The sequence below is a fragment of the Astyanax mexicanus genome, chromosome 6 (genome assembly GCF_023375975.1).
Source record: "Astyanax mexicanus isolate ESR-SI-001 chromosome 6, AstMex3_surface, whole genome shotgun sequence".
NCBI lineage: Eukaryota > Metazoa > Chordata > Actinopteri > Characiformes > Acestrorhamphidae > Astyanax > Astyanax mexicanus.
The window spans coordinates 57236470-57255764 of NC_064413.1; the positions used below are offsets into that span (position 1 = coordinate 57236470).

The 19295-nt window shown below is 38.5% G+C and overlaps 1 long non-coding RNA gene across 1 annotated transcript; it reads right to left on the reverse strand.

The window, feature by feature from the left end:
* Positions 1-7257: 7257 nt before the first annotated feature.
* Positions 7258-9761, reverse strand: LOC125802506 (uncharacterized). Its single transcript, XR_007439635.1, has 2 exons — positions 9504-9761; positions 7258-7450 (listed from the first exon to the last, which is right to left on the reverse strand). It is a non-coding gene; the product is annotated as an uncharacterized LOC125802506 (long non-coding RNA).
* Between the last annotated feature and the right edge of the window lie 9534 nt (positions 9762-19295).

Sequence of the window (19295 nt, forward strand, 5' to 3'; positions counted from 1 at the left end):
TGTTAATCAGGTCAAAACTTATATACTATATACGGGTTATTTATATGCCCTTTTTATGCCTTGTGTTTTTTTCAATTTAAGAACTGAATTTGTTTCACCAAATGACCACTAGAGTGCAGTAAGACACCACATAAAACCTGATGAACACTACAGCTCAATTTATCAATGCTTTTCAACTAGTTTACTCACACCACTCATCTAGCATTGCCATTATGGTCTTTATGGTCACGCTGGTCACCCAGCTTGGTTATGCTGGCCATCCAGCTTGGTCATGCTGGCCATTCACATTGGTCATTATGGTCCTGCTGGTCATTCAGCTTTGTCCTCATAGTAATGGTGGTCTTCCAGCTTGGTCATACTGGCCAACCACCTTTGCCATGCTGGTCATCCAGTTTGGTCATTATGGTCTTCCAGCTTGGTCAATATGGTCAACAAGTTTGTCATCCAGATTAGTCATGCTGGTAATCTAGCTTGGTCTTCACGGTCATGCTGGTCATCCTCATCCAGTTTGGCGATGCCGGTCAACCGGCAACATGTTTTAAGCCTAACTGGCCTCCAGGGGTCTCTTTGCCTGTAACGCTCGAACCCCGTAAATCGCCGCTTGCGGCTATATTTATTATTCTTATTCTTTTTCTGCCATAGAAGTGATTGGGCAGAAGAAACCGTACGGCCTACAGAGCTGAGACTTGGTCATATGGTAGTACTTCTCACCGCTACTCAGATTCAAAAGATGAGCCCGAACGGCCTCAAGGGGGCGCTATGGCGAAGCAAAACGCGTTTTGCCTCGTTACTCCCACGCCCTGATAGCTAGACGAAAAATTCTTTCGTTTTATGATTCCTTGGTTTATGGCAAATCAAAAAGGTCAATAGAACCACTAAGCTCCGCCCACTTAGATTTTTTGCTATTTAGCATAATATGCAAAACCTACTTTTGAGAACTTGTTCTAGGGGCATTGACCCATCCTATCATATTTGGTGTCAAACAACTTAGCAGAGTCCCAACCTCAATAATTATCAAAAAAATTGTGAAATTTGTAAACAATATGGCCGCCATATGCAAATTAATCTTACCGTAGCACACCCAAATTTACTCTAACAGCTGTGACTTTTGAATGCTTAAACCTACACTAATGCCACTTTAGACCTTTGATGGAAACATGATTCTGAGGTAGCTTGTCGATCTGTGTAGACATACGCCCCCAGGGGGCGGAGCCAAAGCTAAAAATCTGTTTCTCAGGAACCGTACAAGCTATGAAGCTCTCCTTTGGCATGTATCATCTATGGCCTATGTCCTAATGTTCTACAGAAGGAAAATTTGATATGCAAATTTTTGCGATCGTTATTAGCCAATCAGATTCCAGCAAGCTTTTGACATGCTAAACAATGACCAATCAGGACGATACTTATACCCTACATGTATCTCAGGGCCTTCTATCATCCATTAAAATATGGCGTTGATTGGCCTCAAGGGGGCGCTATAGCAGAAAATCAGTTATATCTAAAGGTACAAGTGGCCTAGGCTTGTTATTCTTTTTTAGTTGTATACTTTGCTGTAGCCTTTACAACTTTGTAATTATATGTGTTTACCAAAAATGCAAAGATTTTCATCAGTGGCCAAAAGAGTAAAAATTGCTCTTTTCGAACTTGTCTTTAAGTCCTTAATCAATCGAAACAAATTTGGTCTTGATGCAATCTTGAGACCCTGTAGGTAAATAATTATCAAAAAAATCTTGACATTTTAACTATTTGAGGCCCATAAACCTTGATCAAACATGTACGTGAAAGCCTTTTCAGAGTTATTTGGCCAAAACTCTGTCAAAGTTTAAAACATGCCAAAACTGTTGAAGCTACTAATTAACAATGACATTTGAAGCACATGTGCCAAGTATGAGCCAAATAAGTCTTCAGTAGGCTCTACAGTGAAAAAATAACTATTTTCAATTTATTCTATTTATCGCTATTTTCCAACCTAAATGGACAGAAGACAGGAACCTTTCACCCTATCAACACACAAATTTATACACATATATAGACTGATAATCTGATCTTGATTGCAAATTTTCAGCCAAATCGGACATGTTTTGCCTCTACAACGGCTGGAAAACTACAGCGATTTTGTAGGCCTCAAGCCTGTATTATCGCTTTTTTTCAAATCTAAATGGACAGAAGTCAGGAACCTTTGAGCCTATCGACACAGAAATTGACATACATATATAGACTGATATTGTGATCCTGATTGCAAATTTTGAGTCAAATCAGATATTTTTTGCCTCTAATATGGCCAAAGAGCAACAGCCATTTTGTAGGCCATAAGCCTGTATTATCGCTTTTTTCAAGCCTAAATGGACAGAAGTCAGGAACCTTTGACCCTATCAACACACAAATTTACACACATATATATACAGACCACTTGATCATGAGTACTAATTTGGAGCCCAATCAGACTTTTCTTCTTTTTTTAATAAATAGAAACACACTGATAGGGAATGTTCTGTCTTACTTATAGAGTGATAGATTTCCAGCAGGTTATATGTGGTCTCTTGCTGCGCTCTGGTGGTCATTTGGTGAAACAGCTACAGGTGAATTATTCTAAATTAAAGCTCTGCTGAACTTATTCAATCTTGCTTGTCTTGCTTAATTGAACATCTTTATCCTTCTTGTTCATGATGGTCAGCCACCTGGGTCATTCTTGTTTATGCTTCACTCACTTAATTTTTTTTTATTTGCATAATATGCAAAACCTACTTTTGAGATCTTGTCTTGGACTTTTCTTCTCTTTTTAATAAATAGAAACACACTGATAGGGAATGTTCTGTCTTACTTATAGAGTGATAGATTTCCAGCAGGTTATATGTGGTCTCTTGCTGCGCTCTGGTGATCATTTGGTGAAACAGCTACAGGTGAATTATTCTAAATTAAAGCTCTGCTGAACTTATTCAATCTTGCTTGTCTTGCTTAATTGAACATCTTTATCCTTCTTGTTCATGATGGTCAGCCACCTGGGTCATTCTTGTTTATGCTTCACTCACTTAATTTTTTTTTATTTGCATAATATGCAAAACCTACTTTTGAGATCTTGTCTTGGACTTTTCTTCTCTTTTTAATAAATAGAAACACACTGATAGGGAATGTTCTGTCTTATTTATAGAGTGATAGATTTCCAGCAGGTTATATGTGGTCTCTTGCTGCGCTCTGGTGATCATTTGGTGAAACAGCTACAGGTGAATTATTCTAAATTAAAGCTCTGCTGAACTTATTCAATCTTGCTTGTCTTGCTTAATTGAACATCTTTATCCTTCTTGTTCATGCTGGTCAGCCGCCTGGGTCATTCTTGTTTATGCTTCACTCACTTAATTTTTTTTTAATTTGCATAATATGCAAAACTTACTTTTGAGATCTTGTCCTTGGCTCCTTGACCAATCATGACATGTTTGGTGTCAAACAGTTCAGCAGAGCTTACTCCTCAATAATTATAAAAAATCTTTACATTTATAAACAATATGGCCGCCATATGCAAATGAGTTCTACCATGGTGCAGTGAAATGTCTTTAACACTTATAACTTTTGAATGCTTAACCTGACACTAATACCACTTCAGTCCTTTGATCATTACATGATTCTCAGATACCCTGTCAGTTTAAGTAGACATACACCCCCAGGGGGCGGGGCAAATGCTCGATAGCTGTTTCTCTAGAACCATACAAGCTATCAAGGTCATCCTAGCCAATTATCATCTATGGCCCATGCACTAATGGTACACCAAATGAAAATTTGATATGGACACTTTTGTGGTCACTATTAGCCAATCACATTCCAGCAAGCTTTTAACAGGCAGAATGTTAATCAGGTCAAAACTTATACACTACATATGGGTTATTTATATGCCCTTTTTATGCCTTGTGTTTTTTGAATTTAAGAACTGAAGTTGTTTCACCAAATGCCCACTAGAGTGCAGCAAGACACCACATAAAACCTGATGAACACTACAGCTCAATTTATCAATGCTTTTCAACTAGTTTACTCACACCACTCATCTAGCATTGCCATTATGGTCTTTATGGTCACGCTGGTCACCCAGCTTGGTTATGCTAGCCATCCAGCTTGGTCATGCTGGCCATTCACATTGGTCATTATGGTCCTGCTGGTCATTCAGCTTTGTCCTCATAGTAATGGTGGTCTTCCAGCTTGGTCATACTGGCCAACCACCTTTGCCATGCTGATCATCCAGTTTGGTCATTATGGTCTTCCAGCTTGGTCAATATGGTCAACAAGTTTGTCATCCAGATTAGTCATGCTGGTAATCTAGCTTGGTCTTCACGGTCATGCTGGTCATCCTCATCCAGTTTGGTGATGCCGGTCAACCGGCAACATGTTTTAAGCCTAACTGGCCTCCAGGGGTCTCTTTGCCTGTAACGCTCGAACCCCGTAAATCGCCGCTTGCGGCTATATTTATTATTATTATAGTTCTTATTCTTTTTCTGCCATAGAAGTGATTGGGCAGAAGAAACCGTAAGGCCTACAGGGCTGAGACTTGGTCATATGGTAGTACTTCTCACCGCTACTCAGATTCAAAAGATGAGCCCTATCGGCCTCAAGGGGGCGCTATGGCGAAAGTCAACGCGTTTGGCCTCGTAACTCCTACGCCCTGATAGCTAGAGCAAAAATTCTTGCATTATATGATTCCTTGGTTAATGGCAAATCAAAAAGGTCAATAGAACCACTAAGCTCCGCCCACTTAGATTTTTTGCTATTTAGCATAATATGCAAAACCTACTTTTGAGAACTTGTCCTAGGGTCATTGACCAATTCTGTCATATTTGGTGTCAAACAACTCAGCAGAGTCCCAACCTCAATAATTATCGAAAAAATTGAGAAATTTTTAAACAGTATGGCCGCCATATGCAAATTAATCTTGCCGTGGCACACCCAAATTTACTCTAACAGCTGTAACTTTTGAATGCTTAAACCTACACTAATGCCACTTTACAACTTTGATGCCAACATGATTCTGAGGTAGCCCGTCAATCTGTGTAGACATACGCCCCCAGGGGGCGGAGCCAAAGCTAAAAATCTGTTTCTCAGGAACCGTACAAGCTACGAAGCTCTCCTTTGGCATGTATCATCTATGGCCTATGTCCTAATGTTTTACAGAAGGAAAATTTGATATGCAAATTTTTGCGATCGTTATAAGCCAATCAGATTCCAGCAAGCTTTTGACAGGCTAAACAATGACCAATCAGGACGATACTTATACCCTACATGTATCTCAGGGCCTTCTATCATCCATTAAAATATGGCGTTGATTGGCCTCAAGGGGGCGCTATAGCAGAAAATCAGTTATATCTAAAGGTACAAGTGGCCTAGGCTTGTTATTCTTTTTTATTTGTATACTTTGCTGTAGCCTTTACAACTTTGTAATTACATATTTTTACCAAAAATGCAAAGATTTTCATCAGTGGCCAAAAGAGTAAAAATTGCTCTTTTCGAACTTGTCTTTAAGTCCTTAATCAATCAAAACAAATTTGGTCTTGATGCAATCTTGAGACCCTGTAGGTAAATAATTATCAAAAAAATCTTGACATTTTAACTATTTGAGGCCCATAAACCTTGATCAAACATGTACGTGAAAGCCTTTTCAGAGTTATTTGGCCAAAACTCTGTCAAAGTTTAAAACATGCCAAAACTGTTGAAGCTACTAATTAACAATGACATTTGAAGTACATGTGCCAAGTATGAGCCAAATAAGTCTTCAGTAGGCTCTACAGTGCAAAAATAACTATTTTCAATTTATTCTATTTATCGCTATTTTCCAACCTAAATGGACAGAAGACAGGAACCTTTCACCCTATCAACACACAAATTTATAGACATATATAGACTGATAATCTGATCTTGATTGCAAATTTTCAGCCAAATCGGACTTGTTTTGCCTCTACAACGGCTGGAAAACTACAGCGATTTTGTAGGCCTCAAGCCTGTATTATCGCTTTTTTCAAATCTAAATGGACAGAAGTCAGGAACCTTTGACCCTATTGACACAGAAATTGACATACATATATAGACTGATATTGTGATCCTGATTGCAAATTTTGAGCCAAATCAGATATTTTTTGCCTCTAATATGGCCAAAGAGCAACAGCCATTTTGTAGGCCATAAGCCTGTATTATCACTTTTTTCAAACCTAAATGGTCAGAAGTCAGGAACCTTTGACCCTATCAACACACAAATTTACATACATGTATATACAGACCACTTGATCATGAGTACCAATTTGGAGCCCAATCGGACTTTTCTTCTCTTTTTAATAAATATAAACACACTAATAGGGAACGTTCTGTCTTACTGATAGAGTTATAAATTCTCAGCAGGTTATATGTGGTCTCTTGCTGCGCTCTGGTGGTCATTTGGTGAAACAGCTACAGGTGAATTATTCTAAATAAAGCTCTGCTGAACTTATTCAATCTTGCTTGTCTTGCTTAATTGAACATATTTATCCTTCTTGTTCATGCTGCTCAGCCACCTGGGTCATTCTTGTTTATGCTCCACCCAATTAATTTTTTTTTTATTTGCATAATATGCAAAACCTACTTTTAAAATCTTGTCTTTGCATCCTTGACCAATCATGACATGTTTGGTGTCAAACAGTTCAGCGGAGCTTACTCCTCATTAATTATTTTAAAAATCTTTACATTTGTAAACAATATGGCCGCCATATGCAAATTAGTTTTACCATGGTGCAGTTAAATGTCTTTAACACTTATAACTTTTGAATGCTTAACCTGACACTAATACCACTTCAGTCCTTTGATCATTACATGACTCTCAGATACCCCGTCAGTTTAAGTAGACATACACCCCCAGGGGGCGGAGCCAATGCTCGATAGCTGTTTCTCTAAAACCATACAAGCTATCAAGGTCATCCTTGGCAATTATCATCTACGTCCCATGCACTAATGGTACACCAAATGAAAATTTGATATGGACACTTTTGTGGTCACTATAAGCCAATCGCATTCCAGTAAGCTTTTGACAGGATGAATGTTAATCAGGTCAAAACTTATACAATATTATTGATATGATTGGTTATTGATATGTGCCCTTTTATGCCTCACTGCTTGGCTCTCAACAGGATAAATGTGGCTTGTGTTTTTCAATATAAGAACTGAAGTTGTTTCACCAAATGTCCACTAGAGTGCAGCAAGAGACCACATTAAACCTGATGAACACTACAGCTCAATTTATCAATGCTTTTCAACTAGTTTACTCACACCACTTATCTGGCATTGTCATTACTGTCTTTGTGGTCAGGCTGGCCACCTAGCTTGGTTATGCTGCTCATCCAGCTAGGTCATTCTGTTCATTCACATTGGTCATTATGGTCCTGCTGGTCATTCAGCTTTGTATTCATAGCAATGTTGGTCATTCAGCTTGGTCATACTGGCCAACCACCTTTGCCATGATGACCAATCAGGACGATACTTATACACTACATGTATCTCAGGGCCTTCTATCATCCATTAAAATATGGCGTTGATTGGCCTCAAGGGGGCGCAATAGCAGAAAATCAGTTATATCTAAAGGTACAAGTGGCCTAGGCTTGTTATTCTTTTTTAGTTGTATACTTTGCTGTAGCCTTTACAACTTTGTAATTACATGTGTTTACCAAAAATGCAAAGATTTTCATCAGTGGCCAAAAGAGTAAAAATTGCTCTTTTCGAACTTGTCTTTAAGTCCTTAATCAATCAAAACAAATTTGGTCTTGATGCAATCTTGAGACCCTGTAGGTAAATAATTATCAAAAAAATCTTGACATTTTAACTACTTGAGGCCCATAAACCTTGATCAAACATGTACGTGAAAGCCTTTTCAGAGTTATTTGGCCAAAACTCTGTCAAAGTTTAAAACGTGCCAAAACTGTTGAAGCTACTAATTAACAATGACATTTGAAGTACATGTGCCAAGTATGAGCCAAATAAGTCTTCAGTAGGCTCTACAGTGCAAAAATAACTATTTTCAATTTATTCTATTTATCGCTATTTTCCAACCTAAATGGACAGAAGACAGGAACCTTTCACCCTATCAACACACAAATTTATACACATATATAGACTGATAATCTGATCTTGATTGCAAATTTTCAGCCAAATCGGACATGTTTTGCCTCTACAACGGCTGGAAAACTACAGCGATTTTGTAGGCCTCAAGCCTGTATTATCGCTTTTTTCAAATTGCAATTGCAAATTTTGAGCCAAATCAGATATTTTTTGCCTCTAATATGGCCAAAGAGCAACAGCCATTTTGTAGGCCATAAGCCTGTATTATCACTTTTTTCAAACCTAAATGGTCAGAAGTCAGGAACCTTTGACCCTATCAACACACAAATTTACATACATGTATATACAGACCACTTGATCATGAGTACCAATTTGGAGCCCAATCGGACTTTTCTTCTCTTTTTAATAAATAGAAACACACTGATAGGGAATGTTCTGTCTTACTTATAGAGTGGTAGATTTCCAGCAGGTTATATGTGGTCTCTTGCTGCGCTCTGGTGGTCATTTGGTGAAACAGTTACATTTGAATTATTCTAAATTAAAGCTCTGCTGAACTTATTCAATCTTGCTTGTCTTGCTTAATTGAACATATTTATCCTTCTTGTTCATGCTGGTCAGCCGCCTGGGTCATTCTTGTTTATGCTCCACCCACTTAATTTTTTTTTAAATTTGCATAATATGCAAAACCTACTTTTGAGATCTTGTCCTTGGATCCTTGACCAATCATGACATGTTTGGTGTCAAACAGTTCAGCAGAGCTTACTCCTCAATAATTATTTAAAAAATCTTTACATTTATAAACAATATGGCCGCCATATGCAAATGAGTTCTACCATGGTGCAGTAAAATGTCTTTAACACTTATAACTTTTGAATGCTTAACCTGACACTAATACCACTTCAGCCCTTTGATTATTACATGATTCTCAAATACCCTGTCAGTTTAAGTAGACATACACCCCCAGGGGGCGGGGCCAATGCTCAATAGCTGTTTCTCTAGAACCATACAAGCTATCAAGGTCATCCTAGCCAAGGTCACTATTAGCCAATCACATTCCAGCAAGCTTTTAACAGGCGGAATGTTAATCAGGTCAAAACTTATATACTATATACGGGTTATTTATATGCCCTTTTTATGCCTTGTGTTTTTTCAATTTAAGAACTGAATTTGTTTCACCAAATGCCCACTAGAGTGCAGTAAGACACCACATAAAACCTGATGAACACTACAGCTCAATTTATCAATGCTTTTCAACTAGTTTACTCACACCACTCATCTAGCATTGCCATTATGGTCTTTATGGTCACGCTGGTCACCCAGCTTGGTTATGCTGGCCATCCAGCTTGGTCATGCTGGCCATTCTCATTGGTCATTATGGTCCTCCCGGTCATTCAGCTTTGTCCTCATAGTAATGGTGGTCTTCCAGCTTGGTCATACTGGCCAACCACCTTTGCCATGCTGGTCATCCAGTTTGGTCATTATGGTCTTCCATCTTGGTCAATATGGTCAACAAATTTGTCATCCAGATTAGTCATGCTGGTAATCTAGCTTGGTCTTTATGGTCATGCTGGTCATCCTCATCCAGTTTGGTGATGCCGGTCAATAAGCAACATGTTTTAAGCCTAACTGGCCTCCAGGGGCCTCTTTGCCTGTAACGCTCGAACCCCGTAAATCGCCGCTTGCGGCTATATTTATTATTATTATTATTATTAGGGGTTCGAGCACGTAGTGCTAGAAACCCTATTGTAATTGTTCTGATTATTAGGGGTTCGAGCACGTAGTGCTAGAAACCCTATTGTAATTGTTCTGATTATTATTATTAGGGGTTCGAGCACGTAGTGCTAGAAACCCTATTGTAATTGTTCTGATTATTATTATTATTATTATTAGGGGTTCGAGCACGTAGTGCTAGAAACCCTATTGTAATTGTTCTGATTATTATTATTATTATTATTATTCTTATTCTTTTTCTGCCATAGAAGTGATTGGGCAGAAGAAACCGTAAGGCCTACAGGGCTGAGACTTGGTCATATGGTAGTACTTCTCACCGCTACTCAGATTCAAAACATGAGCCCGATCGGCCTCAAGGGGGCGCTATGGCGAAGGTCAACGCGTTTGGCCTCGTAACTCCTACACCCTGATAGCTAGAGCAAAAAATCTTGCATTGTATGATTCCTTGGTTAATGGCAAATCAAAAAGGTCAATAGAACCACTAAGCTCCGCCCACTTAGATTTTTTGCTATTTAGCATAATATGCAAAACCTACTTTTGAGAACTTGTCCTAGGGTCATTGACCAATCCTGTCATATTTGGTGTCAAACAACTCAGCAGAGTCCCAACCTCAATAATTATCGAAAAAATTGTGAAATTTGTAAACAATATGGCCGCCATATGCACATTAATCTTACCGTGGCACACCCAAATTTACTCTAACAGCTGTAACTTTTGAATGCTTAAACCTACACTAATGCCACTTTACAACTTTGATGCCAACATGATTCTGAGGTAGCCCGTCAATCTGTGTAGACATACGCCCCCAGGGGGCGGAGCCAAAGCTAAAAATCTGTTTCTCAGGAACCGTACAAGCTATGAAGCTCTCCTTTGACATGTATCATCTATGGCCTATGTCCTAATGTTTTACAGAAGGAAAATTTGATATGCAAATTTTTGCGATCGTTATTAGCCAATCAGTTTCCAGCAAGCTTTTGACATGCTAAACAATGACCAATCAGGACGATACTTATACCCTACATGTATCTCAGGGCCTTCTATCATCCATTAAAATATGGCGTTGATTGGCCTCAAGGGGGCGCTATAGCAGAAAATCAGTTATATCTAAAGGTACAAGTGGCCTAGGCTTGTTATTCTTTTTTAGTTGTATACTTTGCTGTAGCCTTTACAACTTTGTAATTACATATGTTTACCAAAAATGCAAAGATTTTCATCAGTGGCCAAAAGAGTAAAAATTGCTCTTTTCGAACTTGTCTTTAAGTCCTTAATCAATCAAAACAAATTTGGTCTTGATGCAATCTTGAGACCTTGTAGGTAAATAATTATCAAAAAAATCTTGACATTTTAACTACTTGAGGCCCATAAACCTTGATCAAACATGTACGTGAAAGCCTTTTCAGAGTTATTTGGCCAAAACTCTGTCAAAGTTTAAAACATGCCAAAACTGTTGAAGCTACTAATTAACAATGACATTTGAAGTACATGTGCCAAGTATGAGCCAAATAAGTCTTCAGTAGGCTCTACAGTGAAAAAATAACTATTTTCAATTTATTCTATTTATCGCTATTTTCCAACCTAAATGGACAGAAGACAGGAACCTTTCACCCTATCAACACACAAATTTATACACATATATAGACTGATATTGTGATCTTGATTGCAAATTTTCAGCCAAATCGGACATGTTTTGCCTCTACAACGGCTGGAAAACTACAGCGATTTTGTAGGCCTCAAGCCTGTATTATCGCTTTTTTCAAATCTAAATTGACAGAAGTCAGGAACCTTTGACCCCATTGACACAGAAATTGACATACATATATAGACTGATATTGTGATCTTGATTGCATATTTTGAGCCAAATCAGATATTTTTTGCCTCTAATATGGCCAAAGAGCAACAGCCATTTTGTAGGCCATAAGCCTGTATTATCACTTTTTTCAAACCTAAATGGTCAGAAGTCAGGAACCTTTGACCCTATCAACACACAAATTTACATACATGTATAGACAGACCACTTGATCATGAGTACCAATTTGGAGCCCAATCGGACTTTTCTTCTCTTTTTAATAAATAGAAACACACTGATAGGGAATATTCTGTCTTTCTGATAGAGTGATAGATTTCCAGCAGGTTATATGTGGTCTCTTGCTGCGCTCTGGTGGTCATTTGGTGAAACAGTTACAGTTGAATTATTCTAAATTAAAGCTCTGCTGAACTTATTCAATCTTGCTTGTCTTGCTTAATTGAAGATCTTTATCCTTCTTGGTCATGCTAGTCAGCCACCTGGGTCATTCTTGTTTATGCTCCACTCACTTAATTTTTTTTTAAATTTGCATAATATGCAAAACCTACTTTTGAGATCTTGTCCTTGGATCCTTGACCAATCATGACATGTTTGCTGTCAAACAGTTCAGCAGAGCTTACTCCTCAATAATTATTAAAACAAATCTTTACTTTTATAAACAATATGGCCGCCATATGCAAATGAGTTCTACCATGGTGCAGTAAAATGTCTTTAACACTTATAACTTTTGAATGCTTAACCTGACACTAATACCACTTCAGTCCTTTGATCATTACATGATTCTCAGATACCCTGTCAGTTTAAGTAGACATACACCCCCCCAGGGGGCGGGGCCAATGCTCGATAGCTGTTTCTCTAGAACCATACAAGCTATCAAGGTCATCCTAGCCAATTATCATCTATGGCCCATGCACTAATGGTACACCAAATGAAAATTTGATATGGACACTTTTGTGGTCACTATTAGCCAATCACATTCCAGCAAGCTTTTAACAGGCGGAATGTTAATCAGGTCAAAACTTATATACTATATACGGGTTATTTATATGCCCTTTTTATGCCTTGTGTTTTTTTAATTTAAGAACTGAATTTGTTTCACCAAATGCCCACTAGAGTGCAGTAAGACACCACATAAAGCCTGATGAACATTACAGCTCAATTTATCAATGCTTTTCAACTAGTTTACTCACACCACTCATCTAGCATTGCCATTATGGTCTTTATGGTCACGCTGGTCACCCAGCTTGGTTATGCTGGCCATCCAGCTTGGTCATGCTGGCCATTCACATTGGTCATTATGGTCCTGCTGGTCATTCAGCTTTGTCCTCATAGTAATGGTGGTCTTCCAGCTTGGTCAATATGGTCAACAAGTTTGTCATCCAGATTAGTCATGCTGGTAATCTAGCTTGGTCATCACGGTCATGCTGGTCATCCTCATCCAGTTTGGCGATGCCGGTCAACCGGCAACATGTTTTAAGCCTAACTGGCCTCCAGGGGTCTCTTTGCCTGTAACGCTCGAACCCCGTAAATCGCCGCTTGCGGCTATATTTATTATTATTATAGTTCTTATTCTTTTTCTGCCATAGAAGTGATTGGGCAGAAGAAACCGTAAGGCCTACAGGGCTGAGACTTGGTCATATGGTAGTACTTCTCACCGCTACTCAGATTCAAAAGATGAGCCCGATCGGCCTCAAGGGGGCGCTATGGCAAAGGTCAACGCGTTTGGCCTCGTAACTCCTACGCCCTGATAACTAGAGCAAAAATTCTTGCATTATATGATTCCTTGGTTAATGGCAAATCAAAAAGGTCAATAGAACCACTAAGCTCCGCCCACTTAGATTTTTTGCTATTTAGCATAATATGCAAAACCTACTTTTGAGAACTTGTCCTAGGGTCATTGACCAATCCTGTCACATTTGGTGTCAAACAACTCAGCAGAGTCCCAACCTCAATAATTATCGAAAAAATTGTGAAATTTGTAAACAATATGGCCGCCATATGCAAATTAATCTTACCGTGGCACACCCAAATTTACTCTAACAGCTGTAACTTTTGAATGCTTAAACTTACACTAATGCCACTTTACAACTTTGATGCCAACATGATTCTGAGGTATCCCGTCAATCTATGTAGACATACGCCCCCAGGGGGCGGAGCCAAAGCTAAAAATCTGTTTCTCAGGAATCGTACAAGCTATGAAGCTCTCCTTTGACATATATCATCTATGGCCTATGTCCTAATGTTTTACAGAAGGAAAATTTGATATGCAAATTTTTGCGATCGTTATTAGCCAATCAGATTCCAGCAAGCTTTTGACATGCTAAACAATGACCAATCAGGACGATACTTATACACTACATGTATCTCAGGGCCATCTATCATCCATTAAAATATGGCGTTGATTGGCCTCAAGGGGGCGCTATAGCAGAAAATCAGTTATATCTAAAGGTACAAGTGGCCTAGGCTTGTTATTCTTTTTTAGTTGTATACTTTGCTGTAGCCTTTACAACTTTGTCATTACATGTGTTTACCAAAAATGCAAAGATTTTCATCAGTGGCCAAAAGAGTAAAAATTGCTCTTTTCGAACTTGTCTTTAAGTCCTTAATCAATCAAAACAAATTTGGTCTTGATGCAATCTTGAGACCCTGTAGGTAAATAATTATCAAAAAAATCTTGACATTTTAACTACTTGAGGCCCATAAACCTTGATCAAACATGTACGTGAAAGCCTTTTCAGAGTTATTTGGCCAAAACTCTGTCAAAGTTTAAAACGTGCCAAAACTGTTGAAGCTACTAATTAACAATGACATTTGAAGTACATGTGCCAAGTATGAGCCAAATAAGTCTTCAGTAGGCTCTACAGTGAAAAAATAACTATTTTCAATTTATTCTATTTATCGCTATTTTCCAACCTAAATGGACAGAAGACAGGAACCTTTCACCCTATCAACACACAAATTTATACACATATATAGACTGATAATCTGATCTTGATTGCAAATTTTCAGCCAAATCGGACATGTTTTCCCTCTACAACGGCTGGAAAACTACAGCGATTTTGTAGGCCTCAAGCCTGTATTATCGCTTTTTTCAAACCTAAATGGACATAAGTCAGGAACCTTTGACCCTATCAACACAGAAATTGACATACATATATAGACTGATATTGTGATCTTGATTGCAAATTTTGAGCCAAATCAGATATTTTTTGCCTCTAATATGGCCAAAGAGCAACAGCCATTTTGTAGGCCATAAGCCTGTATTATCGCTTTTTTCAAACCTAAATGGACAGAAGTCAGGAACCTTTGACCCTATCAACACACAAATTTACACACATATATATGCAGACCACTTGATCATGAGTACCAATTTGGAGCCCAATCGGACTTTTCTTCTCTTTTTAATAAATAGAAACACACTGATAGGGAATGTTCTGTCTTACTTATAGAGTGATAGATTTCCAGCAGGTTATATGTGGTCTCTTGCTGCGCTCTGGTGGTCATTTGGTGAAACAGCTACATTTGAATTATTCTAAATTAAAGCTCTGCTGAACTTATTTAATCTTTTTTGTCTTGCTTAATTGAACATATTTATCCTTCTTGGTCATGCTAGTCAGCCACCTGGGTCATTCTTATTTATGCTCCACCCACTTAATTTTTTTTCAATTTGCATAATATGCAAAACCTACTTTTGAGATCTTGTCTTTGCCTCCTTGACCAATCATGACATGTTTGGTGTCAAACAGTTCAGCAGAGCTTACTCCTCAATAATTATAAAAAAAAATCTTTACATTTATAAACAATATGGCCGCCATATGCAAATTAGTTTTACCATGGTGCAGTAAAATGTCTTTAACACTTATAACTTTTGAATGCTTAACCTGACACTAATACCACTTCAGTCCTTTGATCATTACATGATTCTCAGATACCCTGTGAGTTTAAGTAGACATACACCCCCAGGGGGCAGAGCCAATGCTCAATAGCTGTTTCTCTACAACCATACAAGCTATCAAGGTCATCCTTGCCAATTATCATCTATGGCCCATGCACTAATGGTACACCAAATGAAAATTTGGTATGGACACTTTTGTGGTCACTATTAGCCAATCACATTCCAGCAAGCTTTTGACAGGCAGAATGTTTATCAGGTCAAAACTTATACACTATATATGGGTTATTTATATGCCCTTTTTATGCCTTGTGTTTTTTGAATTTAAGAACTGAAGTTGTTTCACCAAATGCCCACTAGAGTGCAGCAAGACACCACATAAAACCTGATGAACACTACAGCTCAATTTATCAATGCTTTTCAACTAGTTTACTCACACCACTCATCTAGCATTGTCATTTTGGTCTTTATGGTCACGCTGGTTACCCAGCTTGGTTATCCAGTTTGGTGATGACGGTCAACCAGCAACAGGTTTTAAGCCTAACTGGCCTCCAGGGGCCTCTTTGCCTGTGACGCTCGAACCCCGTAAATCGCCGCTTGCGGCTATATTTATTATTATTATTATTCTTATTCTTTTTCTGCCATAGAAGTGATTGGGCAGAAGAAACCGTAAGGCCTACAGGGCTGAGACTTGGTCATATGGTAGTACTTCTCACCGCTACTCAGATTCAAAAGATGAGCCCGATCGGCCTCAAGGGGGCGCTATGGCGAAGGTCAACGCGTTTGGCCCCGTAACTCCTACGCCCTGATAGATCGAGCAAAAATTCTTGCATTATATGATTCCTTGGTTAATGGCAAATCAAAAAGGTCAATAGAACCACTAAGCTCCGCCCACTTAGATTTTTTGCTATTTAGCATAATATGCAAAACCTACTTTTGAGAACTTGTCCTAGGGTCATTGACCAATCCTGTCATATTTGGTGTCAAACAACTCAGCAGAGTCCCAACCTCAATAATTATCGAAAAAATTGTGAAATTTGTAAAAAATATGGCCGCCATATGCAAATTAATCTTACCGTGGCACACCCAAATTTACTCTAACAGCTGTAACTTTTGAATGCTTAAACCTACACTAATGCCACTTTACAACTTTGATGCCAACATGATTCTGAGGTAGCCTGTCAATCTGTGTAGACATACGCCCCCAGGGGGCGGAGCCAAAGCTAAGAATCTGTTTCTCAGGAACCGTACAATCTATGAAGCTCTCCTTTGGCATGTATCATCTATGGCCTATGTCCTAATGTTTTACAGAAGGAAAATTTGATATGCAAATTTTTGCAATCGTTATTAGCCAATCAGATTCCAGCAAGCTTTTGACAGGCTAAACAATGACCAATCAGGACGATACTTATACCCTACATGTATCTCAGGGCCTTCTATCATCCATTAAAATATGGCGTTGATTGGCCTCAAGGGGGCGCTATAGCAGAAAATCAGTTATATCTAAAGGTACAAGTGGCCTAGGCTTGTTATTCTTTTTTAGTTGTATACGCTGCTGTAGCCTTTACAACTTTGTAATTACATATGTTTACCAAAAATGCAAAGATTTTCATCAGTGGCCAAAAGAGTAAAAATTGCTCTTTTCGAACTCGTCTTTAAGTCCTTAATCAATCAAAACAAATTTGGTCTTGATGCAATCTTGAGACGCTGTAGGTAAATAATTATCAAAAAAATCTTGACATTTTAACTATTTGAGGCCCATAAACCTTGATCAAACATGTACGTGAAAGCCTTTTCAGAGTTATTTGGCCAAAACTCTGTCAAAGTTTAAAACATGCCAAAACTGTTGAAGCTACTAATTAACAATGACATTTGAAGTACATGTGCCAAGTATGAGCCAAATAAGTCTTCAGTAGGCTCTACAGTGAAAAAATAACTATTTTCAATTTATTCTATTTATCGCTATTTTCCAACCTAAATGGACAGAAGACAGGAACCTTTCACCCTATCAACACACAAATTTATACACATATATAGACTGATAATCTGATCTTGATTGCAAATTTTCAGCCAAATCGGACATGTTTTGCCTCTACAACGGCTGGAAAACTACAGCGATTTTGTAGGCCTCAAGGCTGTATTATCGCTTTTTTCAAATCTAAATGGACAGAAGTCAGGAACCTTTGACCCTATCAACACACAAATTTACATACATGTATATACAGACGACTTGATCATGAGTACCAATTTGGAGCCCAATCGGACTTTTCTTCTCTTTTTAATAAATAGAAACACACTGATAGGGAATGTTCTGTCTTACTTATAGAGTGATAGATTTCCAGCAGGTTATATGTGGTCTCTTGCTGCGCTCTGGTGGTCATTTGGTGAAACAGCTACAGGTGAATTATTCTAAATTAAAGCTCTGCTGAACTTATTCAATCTTGCTTGTCTTGCTTAATTGAACATATTTATCCTTCTTGTTCATGCTGGTCAGCCGCCTGGGTCATTCTTGTTTATGCTCCACCCACTTATTTTTTTTTTAAATTTGCATAATATGCAAAACCTACTTTTGAGATCTTGTCCTTGGATCCTTGACCAATCATGACATGTTTGGTGTCAAACAGTTCAGCAGAGCTTACTCCTCAATAATTATTAAAAAAATCTTTACATTTATAAACAATATGGCCGCCATATGCAAATGAGTTCTACCATGGTGCAGTAAAATGTCTTTAACACTTATAACTTTTGAATGCTTAACCTGACACTAATACCACTTCAGTCCTTTGATCATTACATGATTCTCAGATACCCTGTCAGTTCAAGTAGACATACACCCCCCCAGGGGGCGGGGCCAATGCTCGATAGCTGTTTCTCTAGAACCATACAAGCTATCAAGGTCATCCTAGCCAATTATCATCTATGGCCCATGCACTAATGGTACACCAAATGAAAATTTGATATGGACACTTTTGTGGTCACTATTAGCCAATCACATTCCAGCAAGCTTTTAACAGGCGGAATGTTAATCAGGTCAAAACTTATATACTATATACGGGTTATTTATATGCCCTTTTTATGCCTTGTGTTTTTTCAATTTAAGAACTGAATTTGTTTCACCAAATGCGCACTAGAGTGCAGTAAGACACCACATAAAACCTGATGAAAACTACAGCTCAATTTATCAATGCTTTTCAACTAGTTTACTCACACCACTCATCTAGCATTGTCATTATGGTCTTTATGGTCACGCTGGTTACCCAGCTTGGTTATCCAGTTTGGTGATGACGGTCAACCAGCAACAGGTTTTAAGCCTAACTGGCCTCCAGGGGCCTCTTTGCCTGTGACGCTCGAACCCCGTAAATCGCCGCTTGCGGCTATATTTATTATTATTATTATTCTTATTCTTTTTCTGCCATAGAAGTGATCGGGCAGAAGAAACCGTAAGGCCTACAGGGCTGAGACTTGGTCATATGGTAGTACTTCTCACCGCTACTCAGATTCAAAAGATGAGCCAAATCGGCCTCAAGGGGGCGCTATGGCGAAGGTCAACGCGTTTGGCCTCGTAACTCCTACGCCCTGATAACTAGAGCAACAATTCTTGCATTATATGATTCCTTGGTTAATGGCAAATCAAAAAGGTCAATAGAACCACTAAGCTCCGCCCACTTAGATTTTTTGCTATTTAGCATAATATGCAAAACCTACTTTTGAGAACTTGTCCTAGGGTCATTGACCAATCCTGTCATATTTGGTGTCAAACAACTCAGCAGAGTCCCAACCTCAATAATTATCAAAAAAATTGTGAAATTTGTA